Source organism: Sus scrofa, chromosome 2, assembly GCF_054392235.1.
Source record: "Sus scrofa isolate SSC_HxYL_T2T_F1_AM1 chromosome 2, Sscrofa_HxYL_maternal_Yorkshire_Landrace_v2.0, whole genome shotgun sequence".
Classification (NCBI taxonomy): Eukaryota; Metazoa; Chordata; class Mammalia; order Artiodactyla; family Suidae; genus Sus; species Sus scrofa.
The window spans coordinates 11,100,734-11,107,101 of record NC_139384.1 but is presented as its reverse complement, the minus strand read 5'-3'; the positions used below and the strand labels follow the sequence as shown (position 1 = coordinate 11,107,101).

Below are 6,368 nucleotides of genomic sequence, written 5' to 3'. Positions count from 1 at the left end.
GCTATGTCTGTGGTGTAGTCCAGCACCTGTAGCTCTGATTCAACCCCTAGCCTGGGAACCTCTATATGCCATGGGTACAGCCCTAAAAAGCAAAAAACAAACTAAACTATGTATTATTTAAAGATAAAATTCTGCTGACAGAGTAGAATGGAAATAAGAGTTATGAGGGTGAAAACAAATGTAAACTTGAAGAGGAGCTCTTTCATGTATATATATTTTTTTAATTTGGAGGAAAATAAACCTTGGAGGAACCAAAACTTCCACCTTGAATGTATTCCCCCAGTATAATATTGACCCTGCTCATATTTAATATGGGCTCATATCTAATATGTGAATTTTCTGCTTTGTAGGCTTTTAGCTTATTAATTCATCTCAGTGTTCTGTTTTTTTTGGCTGGTTTTTGTTTGTTTGTTTGTTTGTCTTTTTGCCTTTTCTAGAGCTGCTTCCCACGGCATATGGAGGTTCCCAGGCTAGGAGTCGAATCGGAGTTGTAGCCTCCGGTCTACACCAGAGCCACAACAACGCGGGATCCGAGCCGTGTCTGCAACCTACACCACCAAGGCAACGCCAGATCCTTAACCCACTGAGCAAGGCCAGGGATGGAACCTGCAACCTCATGGTTCCTAGTCGGATTCGTTAACCACTGAGCCATGACGGGAACTCCCTCATCTCAGTGTTCTTAGACTAATGTACCCTATATTAGGGACCAGTTCTGTCCTGCCACATGTCTTCCAAAAACCCCAAGGCAGTACTAATATCCCTTAAGGCAAAGAATCAATTAACAGACCTGTATTTTACATGTTGCAAATCCAAGTTGTGGAGAATTTGTGCTTAAATTATGATTTAGGAGGTTCAAAGCTTAGAGATACACTGATCTCCCAAGAGGAAGAAAGCCTCAAGAGTAGTGTTTCTCTTGTTTCATGGTTGTGAAAATCAGTATGGGGAACAATGATTCATTTCCCTCATGGGGGTTGTGCTGGAGAGGGAACAGTCCTGAGTGTCTATTTTATTTTTTCAGAATTCAAAGATCCACTTGTGAGCCCAGGTGTCACACACATGCACAACCAAATAGACTGGGTTGTCGGGGGGGAACATGATTTAGCCACAGAATCTTAAAAAGACTTTCTTCAGTCTGGAAAGAAAGTGTCAACGTTGTCAAAGCTTTGATGGCTCACACACCATGGTTGCTACCAACACCGGGTCAGAGTGAGAACTTAGGGCCAGCAGTCCCTAGAAATGCTGTAAAAAGCAAGGTTCTTCCAACTCAAAGGAACCATCGCAATGCAACTATGGGGTAATACAATATGCTCTACTTTCACATGGGAGAAAAAAAGAAAGAAAGGAAAAGAAAAAAGCCCCAGGGACAGGAACAAGTTCTCCAAAGTACGCATAATAATAAGAGGGAGGTGGGGAAGGGGCATAATATTGATGGGATATTTTAAAGCATGACATACGGAAATTATTAATTCATTATTGAGTAAAATCAACATAAAGTATAAGCATCCCCATAGCCTAAATGGGTCCATAATAGTGCTAAACATGTTGTATTCTAAGTACATATTTCTGAGTTCATTTCTCTCGGGTGAACATGTTGAAAGAGGCATAGCTTGCCATGAGGGAAGGAGCATGTTTCAGTCACCATATCTTCATCAGGTTGAGACTGCATAAGCTAATACTCTCTGGTTAACACCAGCTACCTCTTAACAACAGTGTAGCCCTCAGTTTCTCAGAAGGTCCAGCTCCCAAAGAGTCATGGCATCCTTTATGCCTGACGTCTAACCACGATAATGGTGCCATATAGTTTTATCACAATACGAACCTTATTAAACATTTTACTGTAATTATCTCACTATATCTGTTAATTTCCTACCCTCTTTTTATTATTTTCTTTTATCTCTACACTCTACTCTCAATCGTCTCCCCTGAGGAAACACTCCCTGCTCTTTAATGTATATTTCTCTTGTTTATAAGTATTTTTAAAATGCATAGCATTCTTTTGTGTGTATATATGTAAATCCTGTGGATGGTATAGTGTGTGTATGTGCACACGTGTGTACATGGGCACATGTGCTTGTGCACAGATGTGTACCATTCTCTTGTTACTAAGCACTATATTTTAAAATCCATCTGTGCTGCCAATAGTAGATCTAAACTATTTGGTCTGAATGTTGCAGACTTCTCCCTAAAATGCACCTTTACAGATTCACCCTCTGCAGGATCAACACTCTTGTAGCCTCCAACTCCCTACCTCCTAGAATCACTCTACAGTGTATTCTCATACATACCTCTCTTGTGGAAAATTCTCTTTAGAAGAGTGGATTAAATCATTTATATATATTTAATTTACCTGTGGTACCACAGCTCTTCTAAAAAGGTTGCTATAGTATATACGTCCATCAAGCAAAGCATGAGCAACCCCAAACTCCATATCCTTTTCAGCAGAACTATCCAACTTTACTAGTTTTGACAGCCAAATAGATCTTAAGTGTTGTATCTCATTACTTTTCAATTTGAATTTCTCTGATTACCAATAATTTTGACCATTTCCTTCTTTGATTGTTAACCTTTTAGGTTTTCCCTGTATTTTAATGGAATTGAATTCATCAATTATTTTCCATATGGTTAATATTTTAAAATTTTTTTCAGAAGTCCTTCCATACCTGTAGAGGTCAGATATTCTCCTACATTTCCATCAACTTTAGAGTTTTACCTTTTACATTTAGATCTCCCATCCCATTAAGTAGATTCCAGCTAGAATCCACCTAATACATGTTGACAGGTAATGATCCAGGTTCATTTATCTCTATTTAGTAAGGTGTTTTTCCCAACAAGATGGACTATACAAGTCATCTCTTGCCATTCATTTCTGTCATTATCTTAGTTATGTAAGTTCCCACATAAACATTTTAATAACACACAGAGCAAGGCCACCCTTCATTATTTCTCTTTTAAAGGTTAACTTAGTATTCATGAAATTATATTCCTTATATAAATGATAGAGTTCATTTATCAAGCTTCTCAAGAAATCCAACTGAAATTTGTCATCAAAGTAATGTATTAATTTTGGAAGAATTGACGTCTGTGTAATATGGAGTGGCCCCATGCAGGAGCATGGACTGTCTCTCCATTCATTCAGATCTTCTTAATCATCTGTTATTGGAGTTTTAAAGTTTTCTCCATAAATATTTGGTAAAATTAACCTCCGGATACTTTCAGTTTTTACTATTATGAACATGGCCTCATTCTTAATTACATTTTGTAGTTGGCTACAACCAGTATTGAAAAATGATATGGTTTTTCTAGGTTGATTTTGTGGTTTTTTTTGGGGGGGGTTATGCAGAAATTCCTTTTATTATGTTAAAAAATATTCCTTAATGAGCTAGTAATGACTTATGTGAAGAAGAGTCCAGAAAACAAATTTATGACAGTACTAGCCTTGTCCTTGGTTAGAGACCTGTGATTTATCCAGAAAACATTATTCCCTAGAGTAGGTTAATGAAGGTCTAAGGGAGCTGTGAACTTGAAAGAGATCACAAGACCTAGGTGCAAGGATGAATGAATTTTTCTTTTTTGAATTTAAAGCTTTACAACTGTTCAGATGCTTTTTCCTGCATGCATCAGTTGAAAGGCTTCGTTTATTTGGTCAAAAGGCAGATTGTGAGTCACAAATTCATCAACCTTTATTTTTTTGGACATGTATTCTACACCAGCTTTGGGATGCTTTCTACACTCTTCCATCCTCCAAACGTAGTGCCTTTCCATGTGCAGCCTGTGACCAGCTGGAATGGACGAGTGGCGATTTCTTCACCTGAAGCAGCTACTCCAACCACCACGCTAACGTCCCAGCCTTTGTGGCAGACCTCCAGCGCTGCTCTCATGACTTTCACTTTACCAATACACTCACAGGAATAGTCCACTCCCGAATCAGTCATCTCAACAAGCACTTCCTGGATAGGTTTACTGAAGCCCTGGGGTTAATATATTCAAAAGCTCCAAACTCCTTGTCCTCCGGATTTATCTTTATTGATGTCCACACCAATGATCCAGGATACACCAACTACCTTACGGCCCATGATAACTGCCAATCCAACTCCTCCCAGGCCACAGACAGCACAAGTAGAGCCAGGCTCCACCTTGGCAGTGTTCACAGCAGCACCATAACCAGTTGAAATGCCACAACCCAGAGGCACACTTTATCCACAGGGGCCAAAGGATCAATTTTAGTCACAGATTTATCAGCCACACTGTGCATTCAGAAAAGGTGCTGGTTCCCATGTAATGTAAAATTGTCTTTCCTTTACAAGTAAATCTGCTAGTGCCATCTGGCATTAAACCTTTCCCTTGAGTGACTCTTATTTTCTGGCAAAGGTTTGTTTTATGATTTAGACAAAATTTGCATTCTCCACACTGTGAGATGTAAAGTGGGATGACAGAATCACCTGCCTTTAGCTTAGTAACTCCTTCACCAACACTTTCCACAATTCTATCACCTTCATGTCCCAAGATCACTGGAAAACTCCCTTCAGGATCAGCCCCACTCAGGGTGTGGGCATCAGTGTGGCAAACTGCAGTAGCAATAATCTTAATTCGAACTTCATGAGCCTTTGGGGATGCCACCTCTATCTCCTCTATAGAGAGAGGCTTTCCAGCCTCCCAGACACCCATAGCCCTGCACTTGATGACCTGATACACCATGTCCTCGGACTGCCTCTAGGTTGATTTTGGATCTGAAAAACTAGATTATTTTCTCAGTTCTAGTGGTTTTCTTTTTTGGTAGATAGCATTGACTTTTCAAAGTAAACCTCATTTATTATTCTTTTCTTTTTCAGTTATTATTATTCTTTTATCACAGCAGTTCAGTGACATTAGTAGCTAATAGTAGTTCAACAATAACATTATTAGTGGACATCTTTGGATTCTCCCAACCTTAAAAGGAGTTAATCTCAAATTCCCTAATGCATAACATTCCATGCAGGTTTCGGTTATAGTTTTCACTAAGTTAAAGTTTCCTTTAGACTGCATACATACATGTTGGCAAGGGTATAGGGACATTCCAGAAATATAAAGGTATTGGCAAAGGTACACTTATCCACAAGTTAGAATTTAATGTGCTAGCTCAAGCACCTGGCAATGACTTATTAGTCTGTTCATTACTAGCTGGAGCCTGGCTTGCAGTTAATGACATCAAACACATTAGAACTTCCTTTACATATGTTAGAAAAAGGAGTCTGAAGATCCAGAGAAATAGGGACCTTGGGATGAATCTATTACCTACAACAATATGTCCTGATGACATTCTCTAGGAGGTTCCAGAGGACACCATCTCCATGGTGGCATTAAGACGTGCACGAAAGAGCAGGGACCTGCTGAAGAGTTTTGTGGTATATGTGGTTTGTAAGCCAGAGATGGCACAGGATGATGCAGCATCAGAATTGAGCATCCTGATATCAGTGGGAATTCTGGGGCCCCAAAGTGGTAGAGACCTTGTCTTGGCACTTAACTATCAGAGACAAGATGGGGGTGAAGTTAGAATCCCCTCCCCACACATGTTCCTCAGACTCCTGCCAATACAGATAGTTGCAGTCTTATAACTTTTTAGTTATAAGGGTCAGGGTGTAAAAAAGAGTAAGTAAAACCAAGAGATGATATCAAGAAGTGGGAGGTAGTTGTATGTTCCACATTAGATTGCTGTGCTGTCATTATTTTTTCAGAATCTGAACTTGCAAGTCTTACACAGCTACTTTCTCAGTTTAATAATAAAAATGCATTTTTACATATTATTTATTGGGCATTAACTGTGTACTAGGGAATGACTTTACCTACATGCTTTATTTCTGTCATTTCTTTCCTTGGAAAATTATGCATTAAGGATACTATCCCACCTCAAAAGAATCTATACATAGCCAACTCTCTCTCTTCTGAAGCCACCCCAGGACATCTAAGAATGTGCAAAGTCTAAGGCTGTTTCCCACTAGATTATAGATTCTGGAGAAGGTTTTTCTGGATATACATCTCAGTGGATCACATTCTGATTGTGAATCAGTGTGTTTGGTAAGAAAAAAAAGCTTCAGGATGACTCCCCTCTGGGCATTCCAACACCTGTCCCCCTCCAGTATTTTTGTACCAGACTATCTCTGCAAGCCCCTCCCATGTGGAAATATCAGAATCTACACTGGTTTATTCCTAAATCTTTCCTTTACTGCAAAATGTACTGCAAGTCTCCCCAGCCCAAGAAGACCACCTACTCCATCATTACATCCCTCAGCATTACTCATCGTGTCAGATTTTTACCATCTCTTTCTAGCCTTCTTATGCTTTTAAGTCTTTAAGGGCAAAGACCTTCAGTGGATTTATATTTTCTGGTTATT

General features: G+C 39.3%; 1 pseudogene; it reads right to left on the bottom strand.

Annotated features, from left to right (window-relative positions):
• Positions 1 to 3,576: 3,576 nt before the first annotated feature.
• Positions 3,577 to 4,701, bottom strand: LOC100525630 (alcohol dehydrogenase class-3 pseudogene; annotated as a pseudogene).
• Between the last annotated feature and the right edge of the window lie 1,667 nt (positions 4,702 to 6,368).